This window comes from Eriocheir sinensis, unplaced genomic scaffold (assembly GCF_024679095.1).
Source record: "Eriocheir sinensis breed Jianghai 21 unplaced genomic scaffold, ASM2467909v1 Scaffold21, whole genome shotgun sequence".
Lineage (NCBI taxonomy): Eukaryota > Metazoa > Arthropoda > Malacostraca > Decapoda > Varunidae > Eriocheir > Eriocheir sinensis.
In genome coordinates this window covers 1,014,221-1,032,110 of record NW_026111510.1, presented here as the reverse complement: position 1 = coordinate 1,032,110, position 17,890 = coordinate 1,014,221, and the positions used below count along the sequence as shown (strand labels likewise).

General features: G+C 44.6%; 1 long non-coding RNA gene across 1 annotated transcript; it reads right to left on the bottom strand.

Moving 5' to 3' along the window:
* Positions 1 to 16,203: 16,203 nt before the first annotated feature.
* On the bottom strand, positions 16,204 to 17,890 carry LOC126990836 (uncharacterized). The gene is made up of 3 exons (XR_007744852.1): positions 17,742 to 17,890; positions 16,610 to 16,781; positions 16,204 to 16,414 (listed from the first exon to the last, which is right to left on the bottom strand). It is a non-coding gene; the product is annotated as an uncharacterized LOC126990836 (long non-coding RNA).

Sequence of the window (17,890 nt, the reverse complement as noted above, 5' to 3'; positions counted from 1 at the left end):
GGCCTTGAACAATTTTCTTCGGGGCTGGAATCGATGTCATGTTCTCTTTAAGGAAGAGAAGGGAAGTAGAAATTAATTACTCAGTACGCATTTCAGTCACCTGCGCGCGCGCGCGCGTGTGTGTGTGTGTGTGTGTGTGTGTGTGTGTGTGTGTGTGTGTGTGTGTGTGTGGATAACTATTTACGGCCTAGACCGATGAACCTACCTATCACTGCCACCACCACTACCTATATATATATATATATATATATATATATATATATATATATATATATATATATATATATATATATATATATATATATATATATATATATATATATATATATATATATATATATATATATATATATATATATATATATATATATATATATATATATATATATATATATATATATATATATATATATATATATATATATATATATATATATATATATATATATATATATATATATATATATATATATATATATATATATATATATATATATATATATATATATATATATTTATATATATATATATATATATATATATATATATATATATATATATATATATATATATATACGATCGACAACAACACCACTACCTCCATTAAAAGTGATTATAACACCCCTCCCGCCCCCTCCCCCACCACACACACACACACACACATTATGGTCAGCAGACTAAATGACTATTCCGCTGTATACGCAACCACCTGTTGTCTAGACACCAGCAAAAATACCACCGCCACCACCACCACCACCACCACCAGTGCCGGCGCTCCCTGTGGGCTCACCACGCTCAGTGCCTGGAGCCTCAAGATGTGTAAAAGATAAAATCGGGCATGTGGAGATGCTGCTGTTATTATCATCCCCAGAAAAGAGCTCTACAAGTAATGATATCAAACAAATTCATAAGGAGATTAAGGGATTATACAGAGCAGGTTATTTACTTTACATTGCTGTAACTCGTGGGGTGAATACATAGAAGAAAATGTGAACAAAGAGGCGGGGGAGGGGGGGGGGCGAAAATAGATCCAGCTTAGGGAATCAGAAGCTAGAACCGGCACTGACCACCACCACCACCACCACCACCACCTCAACAACAACAACAACAACAACGTCAACAGCATGGTCTGATCACAACAAGAACAAGAACCGTCCACTACAGTGACAACAAAATCAAAAACAGGCAAATCTAAACGACATGCACCAACACAAACAGAAAAGAACGATTAGAAATACATCACGATCAAGACAAACCTCCGCACACACACACACACACACACACACACACACACACACACACACACACACACACACACACACACACACACACACACACACACACACACACACACACACACACACACACACACACACACACACACACACACACACACACACAATTCCAATGTGGAAACAACAACAAAACAAGAGAGAGAGAGAGAGAGAGAGAGAGAGAGAGAGAGAGAGAGAGAGAGAGAGAGAGAGAGAGAGAGAGAGAGAGAGAGAGAGAGAGAGAGAGAGAGAGAGAGAGAGAGAGAGAGAGAGAGAGAGAGAGAGTTTTATAGTTTTTTTTTACTGCTTCTGCCGTAACTGACCACACTGAAGACTCGTTGTTCTTTACGCCTTCCTTCCCTCACATATAGGTGAACGGAGGGAAAGAAGGTGGGGAAGGAAGGGAGGAGGAAGGGAGGGAAGCAAGAAGGGACTGGTCGATGTATAGATGGAGTTAATGGAGAAACGTGAGGGAGGAACTGAATGACTGAAGAAAGGAGGAAAGGAAACGAGGAAATGAAGGAGAAAAGGGAGAGGAAATTAAATACTGAAAACGAGGCTGTTGGAAAGGGAAAGGCGCTAAAGATGTGAAAATAAATATATGAATGAATGAAGAGAAAGGAATAAGGAAGACGGAGGAAAAGGAAAGGAGGTAGAAAAAGTTGAGGAGTTTGATATTCACGGCTTTTTGGAAGGGAAAATGAATGAATGGAGGCAAGAAATAAGGAAGAGGCAAGGAAAGGAAAGGAGGTGTAAAAGATGAGTATGTTGACGGTAAAGGAGTAATGGAGGTAAGGAGACATGTAGGACGAAAAAGAATGGAAGAAACGACAAGGAGGAAGTCAGATACAGAGGAAGGGAAGTGGCCAGGAAAGGGAAGGAGGGAATAAAGAGGACTGAGGAAGGGAATGATGGATGGAATGACCATAACTGATGGAAGGAAAAAACGGAATGAAATGGGATGAAGAAAATATGTAAGGAAACGAGAAAAAAAGAGGAAAGATGAAGAAAAGCATAAAACTGCATAGGAAGAAAGGAAATGAGGCTAAAATAGAAAAGGAAAGTAACGAAAGATTAAGCAAGGAAAAAAGAAGAAGAAAACTGACAATAAAAGGAAGAAAAATGAAGGAAAGAAGAAAGGAGAAAGGCAGCGATAAATAAATAGATGAATCCATGGATGAAGGAAAAAAAGAAAGAGGAAAGAGGAAAAGGAGCGAGATGGCAAATATAAATGAGGAGCAGAAGAAGAAAGGAATGAATGAACGAATGAACGAGTTAACGGAGGAAGGGAGAGAGGGAGGGAGGGAGGAAAAATCTGGAGAAAAGAATAAAGGGATAGCTGAAAGGCGAAAGGACCAGTGACAAAAAGTAACAGAGGACATGGAAGGAATGGAGAATGAAAATTGGAACGAGAGAAGAAGTGTGAGGAGGAAGAGGAGGGAGGCAGGAAGGGGAGGGAGGGAGGGAGGGAATGACGTGTGGGAAGCGGGGTAACCAACATGACCACTTAACCCGTACAGTGTTTTGGTATTTTGTAATTTCCTCCTCATCCCAGCGTCGGATGAAAAATCGATGTTTTTTTTTGCATAAAACACCTTAAAACCATGAAAAATGAAGAAACAAAGCGTCTTGTGTGTATTGAATTGAATTGAATTTATTGATTAGGCTCAGACTTTATAAAAATATATGGAGCTCCTCCAAAAGTAAAAATAGATAACAATATGTCCATGCAACAAGTAAATATCTGGTTATGTAACTAACCAAAACAAACACAACAATAATTCAATACATTAACTAGAGTAAAAAAAAGAGGTACTAAGAAATATAAATAATTGAAGGAGAATAATGAGTGCCAACACCAGACACTCATCTGAACATGCTTAGCACTGGCCTCAAGAACAGAGCTAAGTTTTTCATGATGGTAACATTGGTGGTTTGCATCCGTGATATATATTTGAAATGTGATGGCCTGTGTGTATAATAGCTTGGTATGTACATATCACGCAACCTTACAATTTCACTATCAGTGCACTCAAAAAGAACATGGAGTTTATCTCCCACAACACCAGAATCACACTTATTACAAAGCCGATTTTCTCTATTTACACCTTGATGCCTGCCAGCATTAACAGTTGCAGTAACTGTTGTTACAAGTTCTTAATCTCGTCACCAGTATTGGGCTGCTCTTCTATAGCCTTGAAATATACCACTCCATGCCATAATCCACCTTAAACATTTTGTAGTTACTGCACAGAGATGTTGTTACTATGTTGTTTTGCCAAGCTGCAATCCACTGGTCTTTCAATCTCAATTCCACAGCTTTTTTAACCCATGTTGTATTGGGAACATCTTGAGACAACCATAACCATGACATACCACACTCATCACAAATGTTTTTAATAATAACCATGGAGAAGTATATACCCCTAACCTATCCAAATGTAACAAGCAGTGATACATTACTGAACAAAATTTTGTATCTTTACCTAAAGTAATTTTAGACCAATATCCAATCATTCTGCTCTTTACATGTAGTCAAGTGGAAATACTCCCAGCTCACTATATTCCATTTCACTGCTAGTAATCCTATGAACTCCCAATGCCTGTTTTAAAAAATTCATATGCAAAGACTCTAACTCTCTAACTCTATAAAATCCCCAAATCTCTGAGACATATGTCAGTACGGGCAACACCGTGGTATTAAATAGTTCAGTTTGCATGTCGGCTGGCAAGTCAAATTTCCTATACTTTCCTATCAGTGAATACATTGCCCGTGTTGCCTGTTCTTTAAGCTCCAGCTTGCTTAAATAACACACCAAGATACTTATAGTCTTCCACTACTTCAATATTTTCACCTCCAAATACAAATTTGTAGTTATCAATGTTGGCTCTTCCCGTACTAAACATGACTATTTTTGTTTTGTTGCTGTTAAGTTGTAGTTTCCACTGATTACAGTACAAATTAAAAGCAGTCCAGGCTTGTTGCATTCCCTCCTCACTATCACACACAATAATTGTATCATCTGCATACATTAATACCAGGAGTTTTAGGCATGAATTTAAGAAATCATCACCAAAATCTAATAATTACAATTCAATTTACTTCCAATATCATTAATATAAAAAGCGAACAGCAATGTTGACAAATTTTCTCCCTGCCTTACCCTGCATTACATACAAAGGTGTCTGATGTCTGTTGGTTCAGCATGACACAAGACATACATGTTTCTGATTACATTAAATATTTTCCCATGCATCTTTTCCTTCACCAACTTGTACCACGAACCTTCACGCCACACCATATCAAAAGCTTTCTTGTAGTCGACAAACAGCTTCCTTTTCCTCCAGTTGAACAAATCAGTTATACATTTAAGCAAAAATATATGATCCAGTGTAGAGAACTCATGCCTAAAACCTGCTTGTGTTTCATTAATAATAATCTTAGTATTTGAGTGTTCAATGAGTCTCTCGTTAAGTATTGAGGTAAGCAGCTTCCCCATACAACTAAGCAAAGTGATCCCCCGGTAGTTGTTAACATGCTGAGTGTCACCCTTATTCTTATAAAGCGGCACTGTTGCCCCAACCAGCCACTCAGATGGCAGTATCAAGTATCTTATTAAACAGCTTAACAAATAGGGGGGACAAAATATGCTGAGTACTTTTGATGCATTCATTTAATATCTTGTCAGATGCTGGGGATTTATTGTTTTTTTAATTTTTAAATATTTCTTGCAAACTCTTCGTTGGTTATAGGGTCATTAAGTGATGGTGAGAGTTCATTATCCATATTATCATGATCATTTAGAATATTCATTTCATTATTATCAATGTTGTCATCACTCGCTAGCGGGTACATTACTTGGTCCCATAAATTTAATCTTTACGTGTAATCCACAGTGTACATCAGACAATAGCGGAGCATAATCCAATACTCTAAAAACACCACATACTGCATAACTTCAGGTGAACCTAAGAAGTAATATATATTTGTATTGTATGCAAATACCAGTCTTCCCCCTCATTCCATTAAATATAAACACTTGATGATTTTTACAAATTTCAATCAGTTTCCTGTCATAAAAGTTCCTGTCTAGGGTCAGATCTTGGTTTGCCCTGGTCTTAGTTATACCATAATCAGTTACACTTATGTGGGGATTTCGGCAGGCACCAGATCATCATCACCAGCACCAGAGGGAACATAGTGAGAGTATGAGCATTAAAATCACCACACAGTACATGCATATAGTCATCACTGGGATAAGTTATCAAATAATTGTCCTTCTCATCAAAGTACTCTTCAGTGCCATATATTGAGTGTGAGGAGGGAAAGTAAACACAGCTTATTACCAACTCCTTACCTAAATTTGCACTCCCTCTGTCTACTGTAATTGAGAGTTTGTTTTTATGTGCCTCCACTGAAAGCTAACATTTTTCTTTATGGCAGTAAGTAGACCCCCCAGACTGTGTGTGTGTGTGTGTGTGTGTGTGTGTGTGTGTGTGTGTGTGTGTGTGTGTGTGTGTGTGTGTGTGTGTGTGTGTGTGTGTGTGTGTTTATTTCTTGCAATGTGTGTGTGTGTGTGTGTGTGTGTGTGTGTGTGTGTGTGTGTGTGTGTGTGTGTGTGTGTATTTATTTCTTGCCACATGTGTGTATGTGTGTGTGTGTGTGTGTGTGTGTGTGTGTGTGTGTGTGTGTGTGTGTGTGTGTGTGTGTGTGTGTGTGTGTGTGTGTGTGTGTGTGTGTGTGTGTGTGTGTGTGTGTGTTGGTGGGTGGGTGGATGGGTGTCTCTCTTGTAAAAATGCAATTCTTGGCAGACGGAATCACGCTCTTCTTGTATCCAGTTCACGCCCCCACAGACAACTTAGCTCGTCACAGTTATCACTTATGTGTTCCAGCTCTGTGTTGTAATGTGTCAGACATCAGTAACATCAGTATAAACATCTCAACTGTTTAAAATATGTGTGTTCTCACAAAATAATTAACATATAAATGATAAAACTGTGTAAATAAAGGGTAAGTAATGACGTTACGAGCTGCCAATACGTGGCCTGGCTGAGCGCGAGCTGTGATTGGTCCTAATTTCCCGCGAAGACGAAGTGTTCCAGACTTGGCGAATATGAGTATGCGCCCGGGCCCCGCGCGGAGCCAGTCCAGAGATGAACTCAAATTAACTTTTGGATCCGGGGTGGTGCCAGTCCAGTGCCGTTGAATATATTCTACATATCATGAAAATATGAAATAAAAATACTTAGCTACAAAATAGCATATACAAGACGTCGTTTTTGTTAATGATGTCCATATGTTTTTCAACAAATGATGAGCGATGGACTGACGGAGTGGATCATTCGTGTCGAGCGGCCACTGCTTCGCTGACGTCATTTTGGCGTCATTAACGTCGAGGGATCCGTCAAAACGGAATAGTGGGATCCCCGCTAGCTTGGATTCATCTCTAGACGGGCCGACGGAGCTCCGCGCGAGGGCCCGGGCGGGCCCCGGTTCCCACCGTCCTCTTCGTCGATGACGTCACTGACGGTCTACGGATCCAAGGAAGCGGAATAGTGGGAACTGCGCCAAAGACACACACACACACACACACACGTACCCGGGTATATAATGGGACCCTACACAATGGCTGCGCGTGGCCTCGGAGCTCATCCCCGACTCATTACCCCTGGAACCCGTGGCCTGCAAGGCAGGCTGGGCTGGGGTAAGTCAAACGAGCCAGGGTTACATCCGGTCAGCATAGTTTACCTTCCTCGGGTTTCCCTTGGCACCCATTTTCCGGCCGCCGGGTTAGACATATAAAACAGCAACACGCAGCACGAGGGCACGTGTGATGCACAGAGAGGAGGCCGCCAGTCAGAAGAGGCCTGACAAACGCAGCCCAGGATCAGAGGGAGACTTCGTTTGGACGGCCTGTAATAATTCTGGATGTGAATCTATTTATGAGATAATTTGTTAAAAAACAAACTGACAGACAAGCGGGAGGATGGTGAAGGAAATATTGTTCACTTCCTCTGGAGACAAAAACAACACAGCATCGATCACACACGCGTTGAGCCGACACGCAAAGCTCAAAAGTTCGTTCACGGACTCCGGAGACAAGATTCCTCCGCCGATAAATTTAACGCAACGCAAAAACTTGTCCTTTCCTTGCTCATAAAAGTTGATTCCTTTTTTGTTCTTTAAATCCTTTTTTGCTCCGTAAACTTAAATCCTTTCTTTGTTCCTGAAACTTAAATCCTTTATTTTGTTCCTTAAACTTACATCCTTTTTTGCTCCTTAAACTTAAATCCCTTCTTTGTTCCATAAACTTAAATCCTCTTTCGTTCCTTAAATCCTTTTTTGCTCCGTAAACTTAAATCCTTTTTTGCTCCGTAAACTTAAATCCTCTTTCGTTCCTTAAATCCTTTTTTGCTCCGTAAACTTAAATCCTTTTTTGCTCCGTAAACTTAAATCCTTTTTTGCTCCGTAAACTTAAATCCTCTTTCGTTCCTTAAATCCTTTTTTGCTCCGTAAACTTAAATCCTTTTTTGCTCCGTAAACTTAAATCCTATTTCGTTCATTAAATCCTTTTTTGCTCCGTAAACTTAAATCCTCTTTCGTTCCTTAAATCCTTTATTGTTCCGTAAACTTAAATCCTCTTTCGTTCCTTAAATCCTTTTTTGCTCCGTAAACTTAAATCCTCTTTCGTTCCTTAAATCCTTTTTTGCTCCGTAAACTTAAATCCTTTTTTGCTCCGTAAACTTAAACACCACATCTCCAATCTCTGCCGAGAAGCCCCTCCCCCATACTGGCTAAGCTCCGCCCCCCTTTCACCCGATTGGCTGTTCATGACGCCATGTATTGTTTCAGAGACACGTACCAAATATACATGATTGAGATAATCTAGCTAGTTTCATGATTAAAAAATATTGGTAATTTAATTGAAGGACAGCACTAATTTAACAATCAAAGACATCACCCAAGAAACAAAGTACAATCATAATACTGCCAGTTTTCAAGGGAGGACGGGCCCTGCAAAACAGTACAGCAGCAGCATTGATGATAATCACATAAAAAGTATCTTCTACAGTAACTTCATACAGGCAGGAATAATTTTATCAAGGAGCAAGTTTGTATTTGTGGCTTGGAGAGACGGGTGGTGCGTCGTCTGCAGCGCTCTCCGTCACCACCTGTCCCGCCAAGCGTGTGTCCTGTACGTAGCCTGCCAGCCCCTCTAAGCCACAGATACAAAACTTTTTCCTTAATGCAATGATTCCTGCCTGTATGAAGTTACTGTAGAAGATAATTTTGGTGATTATATTTAGTATGCCTATGTGAATGAGCTATGTAGGAAATAATGATGGAAAGTGTGCATTGCTTTATAGACAGCCTACTATCATCCCCATCAATGCTGCTGCTGTACTGTTTTGCAGGGCCCGTCCTCCCTTGAAAACTGGCAGTATTATGATTGTACTTTGTTTCTTGGGTGATGTCATTGATTGTTAAATTAGTCATCATCATCATCATTTCATGGACGCCTGCTCCTAGAAGCTCCCAGCAGGGGATGGCCACGGCAGAAGAGCTTCCAACTTTCTCTATCCAGACACTCCCTCCTTGCCTGCTCAAAGTTTCTCAAAGATCTTTCCCCCTCTCCCCAACGTACTCTTGCACCCTATCCCTCCATTTCACTGAAGGTCGTCCTCTTGCATTCCCTAATTGTTAAATTAGTGCCGTCATTCAATTATGAATATTTTTTAATCATGAAACTAGCTAGATTATCTCAAACATGTATATTTGGTACGTGTCTCTGAAACAATACATGACGTCGTGAACAGCCAATCGGGTGAAAGGGGGGCGGAGCTTAGCCAGTATGGGGGAGGGGCTTCTCGGTGCAAATTGGCCAAGTTAATTTGGACAGACTATAGAATCATTCTTCTCAAGGTAAAATATTTGCTCCAAGTAGAATTTTTAAATGTCTGTACTATGCCCACATATACCCTCATCTTACCTATCGTAATCCTATCTGGTTTCAAACCTACCCTTGTCACCTGTCTCAAATTAATGTACTTCACAAGAAAGTTATCAGAATAATAACCAACAGTGATTTCAATGAACATACTCAACCTTTATTCAAAAAACTAAATATCCTGAACCTTGCTGATTTATCAAAACTTATTGTTGCATCATTCATGTACAAAACAATAAATTCAAATAACCACAACACACTACCCATTCACAATTACCAAACTGGACGCCAACATTCACTCTACATACCCAGACCCAAGTTAACACTATTCAAACACTCTGTCATGTACTTAGGACCTAAGCTTTGGAAGGTGCTGTCTCGCCTCCAGTGGCGCATGGGAAGCCCGCACCCCAACGTGTTTGGCTTCACTAAGGGCAAGAGCACAGCAGACAGCCTCATCACCCTGCTGGTCCACGCCAACAACCGTCCCACCATCATGGTCTTCCTCGACCTCGAGAAAGCCTTCGAGCTAGCCAGCCCACATGCCATCCTCACCGCCCTCGTGAGAAAGGGGATCTGAGGACGCCTACTCGCCTGGCTCCAGGACTACCTCCAACAGCGGCGGGCCAGGGTCAAGTTTCAGGGCTTCAAATCCTCCTTCAGGGGCTTCAATAACGGGACCCCCCAGGGCGGCATACTCAGCCCGTGCCTGTTCAACCTCCTGATGGAGCAGCTGGTGGCGCTGCCCTTCCGGGAGGGCACCACACTTCTGAGCTACGCCGACGACCTCGCCCTCGTCGTCACCGGGAGGGGCAACAAGCTCGCCAGGGCGCAGGAGGCACTTGACATCATCACCGACAAGTGCGAGGAGCTGGGGCTCAAGATCTCCCCTGGGAAGTCGCGGGCCATGGCCATCAGGGACACCACGCCGGCCGCACAGCTGCGCATCCAGGGAGTCGGGCTGGCCTGGACGTCCTCCTACCAGTACCTCGGGGTGTGGATAGACCAGCAGCTGTCCTTCTAAAGCAGGTCAGCTACCTGAGAGAAAGGACGCTGGCCTGGCTCAACGTCATGAGGGCCATGACGCGGCCGTGGGCGGGCGCCACCTTCTCCGTCCTCCGGCTGTACTATCTGCGGGCGGTGCGCTCCCTGGTGGACTACAGCGCACCTGTCCTCGTAGGGCTGTCCCGGCACCAGCAGCGGCGCCTGGAGGTGGTGCAGAATAACGCCATGAGGACCATGTTGGGAGCACCGCGGTGGACCAGCGCCTGCGTGATGCAGAATGAGACCCAACTGGTGCCCCTCACCTGCAGGGTGGACTGCAACATGGCCTGCCGGGTGGCCAGAGTGCTGCAGCTCGACGTGGAGGGCGTGGCGCCGGAAAGACTCCGGTTAGCCATGGCACAGGGCGTCGAGTGCCTCCACAACAACGGGTGGCTAATCGGCACCACTATTGCTGCCAACACCAGCCGGCACGCGGGTAACTGGCTGTGGCTAGAGCCGGACCGCCCGCACCCCACCTATAGGCCTTCTACCCCCTGGGAGCCCTCCGCCGCAGTGTTCACTGCCGCACAGCTGCCCGTCAGCAAGGCGCAGTGCTCTACCGCGGAGCTGCATCAGCACGCCTTGATGGCCATGGCGCAGGTCACTGAGCAGGGCGCTGCGGTGTACTACACTGACGGCTCTGTCGACCCCGACAGCGGGAGGACAGGCACCGCCTTCGTCACTGGTGGACGGCAGCGGGCGTGGAGGACATCAGACCACTGCTCCACCCTCCAAACAGAGCTAGTGGCAATCCTGCACGCCCTCGAGCACGCACAGCACCGCCAAGAGGCCACTGTCGTGCTCCACACAGACTCCCGGGGGGCCCTGCAGGCGCTACAAGGCCACCCCAAGGACAACGTGGGCCTCATCACCGCCAACCTGGGCATCCTGCAAAGCCTTGCAGCGCAAGGCAGGCGGTTGCGGCTCACTGGATCCCCAGCCATGTGGGAGTCAGAGGGAACGACGCCGCCGACGAGGCCGCCAAGAGGGCAGCCAAAGGCCCCACCGTCACCAAACCTGTGCGGCCAAGCCTGCAACAGGCCAAGACACAGGCCAAACACACAGCAGTCCAACACGCCCACCAGCAGCTCCGAGAACTGGAGGGGACAAAGAAACAGGCAGCCTGGTACGCTGCGGCCACCGCCTACACCCAACTGGACGCCGCCTACCAGCAGCGCAGGGCAGACGAAGCGTTGCTGCAGCGCCTCAGACTGGGCTACTGCACCAGGGAAGAGCTGTACGACGGCTTCGATGGGCGGATCTGCGAGCACTGTGAAGAGCGCGCCCGCCGCCCCCTGGTGCACTACCTCCTGTCTTGCCCAGCCACCGCGCGCCTCAGACCAGCGGCAGCGGCTGCCGCCCATCCTGCAGGAGACAGCCAGCCCCTGAGGCGGTGTGAAGCCAAGGCCACCCTCACGGTCCGACAAACCCTGACACAGGTCCTCCTCGAGGTGCTACGGGCGGCACCTCCCCCACGGTGACCAACGCCCACACCCCGCACAGCCGGGCGACGTGAGCCACGCTGACAGCGCTGCCACAACACCACGCCGCTAGCCTGCACCGCCACCGAACACCCCCGACAGCGGCGGGCCGATGCCCGCTTTGTCCAATTATATAATATTGTTTGCGTGTATTTATTATGTATCCGAGCATGTACATGTAATGGATGCAAATCACGGGCATCACATATATTGTATAGTTGCACAATAAACCTCTACAAAAAAAAAAAAATAATGTACCTTGTGATATTAACCCGAGAACGTCGGCAGACCCTTTTTAGGGCTTTCACGAGTCGTGGCTGTGGTACGGTGGACCCTAAAATGGGCTCGCCATAAAACACCTAATTCGAGCTAATTGTAGGCAGTGGTGGCATAGCGCAACCCACCATGAATGCCCGAGGTCATTGTGGTGGGTGAGTGATCTTGAGGTGGGCTTTTTTGTCATAGGTGGTGCTGTAAGGTCATGACAGACTGAATTAGCTATATATACAGTAATCACGTGTCAAATTCTCAATAGTAGACAATAAGCGACTCTCGGCTAGATGCCACGCGTCACGCGACTGTTTACTTTGTAACAACCACCACCAAAAACTATGGCGTTTCAGTAAAAGTAAATAGTTTTAACGGCTTTATGGTTATGAGAGTTTTTTTTTTTACGTCTTTGCCTATTGCGCCGGTAGGCTTCTTCCCGGTGGATCCTGATGGTCAGTCCAAGACTTCTTCCCGGTGGGGCCTGATGGTCGGCCCAGCCCGTTCTGGCGCAGGCGAGTGTTTATAGTGGCGCCATCTTGCATTGGCTCATGCTGCCCTCCCGGAGCTCATCTTTAATCCTAGAATCTAGAGTCCGGGTTGATAGGTGGTCTTCTGGACAGCATGTGGGTAGTTTTAAGCCACTCGGCTGTGGCTGAAAAATCCCAGCTTAGTGGCACCAGGCGAGGATTGAACTTGCGTCCTCCTGAACGCGGGGCCGTCTTGCTATCCGTTCAGCCACCGCCTCACCAGTACTCTGATGTACATTCCATGCTCTTTTCTTAGTCTCAAAATGCAGTGTAATTTTGTCGTTTCTCGGCCACTTCTCGGCTTTCCCACAGACGAGGCCCACGGGTTAACCTGGTAGCAGCGACGGGCCAAATTTTTGTCTTTACCGTGTAGCAGCGACGCACCAAATTTGTGCCATGATATAACCCCCCAAAATAGATGATACATAATCTGATCACAAATGCTTTGATATATATTATGAAATGGTTTGTGTGAGGGGTGATTTTTTCTCATTTTTCTCGCTTGGAGGGACCATTAAGAAACATGATCCTCACAGCTACCGAGTTGAACAGTCAAAAAGTCTATCTTGCTTCAAAGAAAAATTAAAGAATCATATGTTAAACTCCTATTAGTCATATTCTAACTCAATTAATAATGTACCTATATCTACTAGTCTCATCACAGTACAAAAAATACAGAGGTTGTGAAAATAGTAAAATGAAGAATATTAATATTAAGAGAGAGAGAGAGAGAGAGAGAGAGAGAGAGAGAGAGAGAGAGAGAGAGAGAGAGAGAGAGAGAGAGAGAGAGAGAGAGAGAGAGAGAGAGAGAGAGAGAGAGAGAGAGAGAGAGAGAGAGAGAGAGAGTGTGTGTGTGTGCGTGTGTGTATGGCCAAATTGCATCTCTTTAGTCAAAAGGGCAAGGGTAAAACAAGGAAACAATGATGAAAAAAGCCCACTAGGCACTGCCCCTATAAAAGCATTCAGAGGAGTGGCCAAAAGAGAGGTCAATTTCAGGAGGAGAGGTGTCCTGATACCCTCCTCTTGAAAGAGTGCAAGTCGTAAGCAGGAGGAAATACAGACGAAGGAAGATTGTTCCAGTTTACCAGCGTGAGGGATGAAAGAGTGAAAATGCTGCTTAAATCTTGCATAAGGGATTTGGACAGTATAGGGATGAAAGAGTGAAGATGCTGCTTAAATCTTGCATAAGGGATTTGGACAGTATAGGGATGAAAGAGTGAAGATGCTGCTTAAATCTTGCATAAGGGATTTGGACAGTATAGGGATGAAAGAGTGAAGATGCTGGTTAACTCTTGCATAAGGGATTTGGACAGTATAGGGATGAAAGAGTGAAGATGCTGCTTAAATCTTGCATAAGGGATTTGGACAGTATAGGGATGAAAGAGTGAAGATGCTGGTTAACTCTTGCATAAGGGATTTGGACAGTATAGGGATGAAAGAGTGAAGATGCTGGTTAACTCTTGCATAAGGGATTTGGACAGTATAGGGATTAAAGAGTGAAGATGCTGGTTAACTCTTGCATAAGGGATTTGGACAGTATAGGGATGAAAGAGTGAAGATGCTGGTTAACTCTTGCATAAGGGATTTGGACAGTATAGGGATGAAAGAGTGAAGATGCTGGTTAACTCTTGCATAAGGGATTTGGACAGTATAGGGATGAAAGAGTGAAGATGCTGGTTAACTCTTGCATAAGGGATTTGGACAGTATAGGGATGAAAGAGTGAAGATGCTGGTTAACTCTTGCATAAGGGATTTGGACAGTATAGGGATGAAAGAGTGAAGATGCTGGTTAACTCTTGCATAAGGGATTTGGACAGTATAGGGATGAAAGAGTTAACTCTTGCATAAGGGATTTGGACAGTATAGGGATGAAAGAGTGAAGATGCTGGTTAACTCTTGCATAAGGGATTTGGACAGTATAGGGATGAAAGAGTTAACTCTTGCATAAGGGATTTGGGCAGTATAGGGATGAAAGAGTGAAGACGCTGGTTAACTCTTGCATAAGGGATTTGGACAGTATAGGGATGAAAGAGTTAACTCTTGCATAAGGGATTTGGACAGTATAGGGATGAAAGAGTGAAGATGCTGGTTAACTCTTGCATAAGGGATTTGGACAGTATAGGGATGAAAGAGTTAACTCTTGCATAAGGGATTTGGACAGTATAGGGATAAGCTTGAGTAGAAAGTAGTTTTGTTATGACTGACGTTGAGATTTACCTTCAGTGTTTTGAGACACACACATTAAAGAATAAAGATGTCAATGAATTAATTTGTATCAGTAGAAGTTGGTGCCTTACAACACTGCATAGGGTTTGGATAGGAGAAAGTGAGGTCATTCTTTGTTAATCTATACCATAAGGTGCTGGCTGTCATGTGTTTGAAGATATACCCTTAACTTAACCTAACAAAACCCCAAACAGTTACTACAGTTCTTGACTCAGAGAATTCATATAAGCTTCCTTACTAATGAGACTTTCTGTAGTCGCGCCTACGATGTGTTGTATGTATGAGGGTTACTAATGACGTAAAGTCATATCGTTATGGATTGCACGTAATGTCTTCATGTAATAATGGTATATGTAAGATGGTAAATGTTTGTAATAAGGTAAGATAGTAACTATAATGGTAGGTGGTAATGTAGGGGAATAGGGAATGAAGGAGGTGGAGAAGTGTGGAGGTGGAGAAGCGAAGAGAGAAGAGAGAGGTAACGTGAGAAGGGATATGGGAGGCAATTCATCGTCTGGAATGTTATGACACCTCGACCCGAGAGGTCACAGAATCCATTAGACGGCCTAGGTCCCTCGGACAGAGGCACCCTTGTTGGTCCTGGGGACAATCTGGCCTGAAGGGAGTGAGGGAATAACGGAGAAGGCAGACTGTTAAAGGAAGCAAGAAAGGGAAGACGTGGAGGACGTGTCCTCCGACTTCGCCTTTGCACGACTAGACGAGGGATAGGAGGGTGAGGCTTCCATCCGGAGGCGAGGAGACAAGGGACAAGAGCGCAAGTCCGTTGCGGCAGATTACAAGGCTATTATTAGACCCCTCAATAATTGTGAGTATTATTAGTTTGATGCTGTGTCATAGGATAAGGTGACATTTGGTGTATTAGGATAAGATGACATTTAGTGTATCTGATGTAGCTGTAAGTGTTGTATTGTGTTGTCTGACAAGTGTTGATGAGATGTATTCTTTACCTCGCTCAGGTTTACACGCATATTAAAAGCGAGTAAAACAAGACGGGTCTTCTGATTTATCCTGCCCAAGCCGCCACAACGCGGCTACACTTTCTATACAACGAAATGAGGTCATTCTTCATTGATTTATACTATAAGGGGCTGGCTATCCTGTGTTTGAAGATACCCTAAACTTAACCTAACATAACCGAGCAAAACCAAACCAAACACTATAGACCTTCACTCAGAAAATTCATATATGCTTCCTTGCTAACGAGACTTTCTCTACAACAAAGTGAGGTCATTCTTTGTTGATTTATACCATAAGGTGTTGGCTATCATGTGTCTGAAGATACCTTAAACTTAACCCAACATAGCCTAACAAAACCCCAAACAGTTACTACAGGTCTTGACTCAGAAAACTCATATATGCTTCCTTACTAATGAGACTTTCAATACAACAAAGTGAGGTCGTTCTTTATGGATTCATACCCTAAGTTCCCGCCTATCCTGTGTTTTAAGATACCCTAAACATATCGTAACCTAACCAGTCCCACCTTAAGATGAAGCAGCTGTTGGGTGTGAGTGGCAAGGTCTGGGCTGGAGTGAAGCAGGTGATGAGGGAGTTGTATCTGCCTGAAGCCCTATAGGAGAGCGTCTGGCTTCCCTCAACGCCCTGGGTCACCACACACCCGCCTGCAAACCATGACGGTGATTACAAGGAGTCCTGGCGGGGTATTCTCAGGCCGGGAAAACAACAACAGTGGGGGTACAGAAGACTCAACTGGCGGAGAGAGTGGGTGAGGGTTGGCAGCTGGAGGGAGAGAGGAGGAGGAGGAGGTGGAGGCAGAGGGACAACAGGAAATTCAGGTTACACCAGGCACCGCTTACTGCAGGAATAGTAGGCTGTAAGGTACTCTCTCTCTCCCTCTGTCTCTCTCTCTCCTTTAGCTGTGACCAACCCAGTAGTGGTTCTCCAGCTTGAAGGGTTTCCGTGTTAGGTTGTGTCCCATCTTGACCAAGACGTCTTGCAGACTGGGTTCACTGACTGGCTTGACAAGTCCTGTGGAAAGGAGGGTTTGGGGGTCACTCATGCCTTGGAAAGATAAAGAATTGGGTGTTCTTAGGTCAATATTGTTATACATATTGATCTCCAGTTATAACTATTTCCCAAGGCCACAGAGATTATCAGGGTTTTCAAGGGTGTTTTTCTCCTCTCAAGATGCAGAAGTCATATGAAACTATCACTGGCATCACCAAACACTCCATGGAGAGCCCAGCAACTGCTATGAGAAGCTTTTCAAACAGGTGAACTGAGGTGCCTATACGTTTAAGAAGACAGACTTTGGCTCCCCGTGAATTTGTTGAGGGTAAAATTAAGCGTATAAATTCAGATTGCTTGCAAATGAATTAATATATGGATCAAATGAAGGAATCTTAGTACAGCTATAGGCCCTGTGTGGGGGACTGTATACACACACACACACACACACACACACACACACACACACACACACACACACACCGGAGCTTAGAGAACATACTTATGAGGAAAGACTTAATAGCATGGGGCTCACAACCCTGGAGAGAAGAAGAGAAAGAGGAGACCTGATAGCGGTGTACAGGGTGGCCAGCGGGGTGGAAAATCTGGACAGAGAGGACCTGTGTGTGTGGAGCGAGAGAGAAACGAGAGGACATGGAGAGAAGTTGAGGGCGACCACGTGTAGGCGAGATGTGAAAAAGTTTAGCTTCCCAAACAGAAGCTGTGGAATGGACTGGAGGAGGAGGTGGTTTGTGCAAGAAACATTCATGATTTTAAGGAAAAGTTGGATAAGAGCGGATATGGAGACGGGACAGCGCGAGTGTAGCTCTTTTCCCGTATGTCACAACTAGGTAAATACAGCTAGGTAAATACAGCTAGGTAAATACAACTAGGTAAATACAAACACACACACACACACACACACACACACACACACACACACACACACACACACACACACACACACACACACACACACACCTTGATGTCAGTGCCGTCCCCGTACTTGACAACGTTGAAGGAAGAATTGAAATGGACCTTGACATTCTTCTCCGCCTGTCTCTCTCCTCCTCCGCCGACCACCGCCTCACTGCTGCCCCCGCCATCCTCCTGCAGTAGTAGTAGTAGTA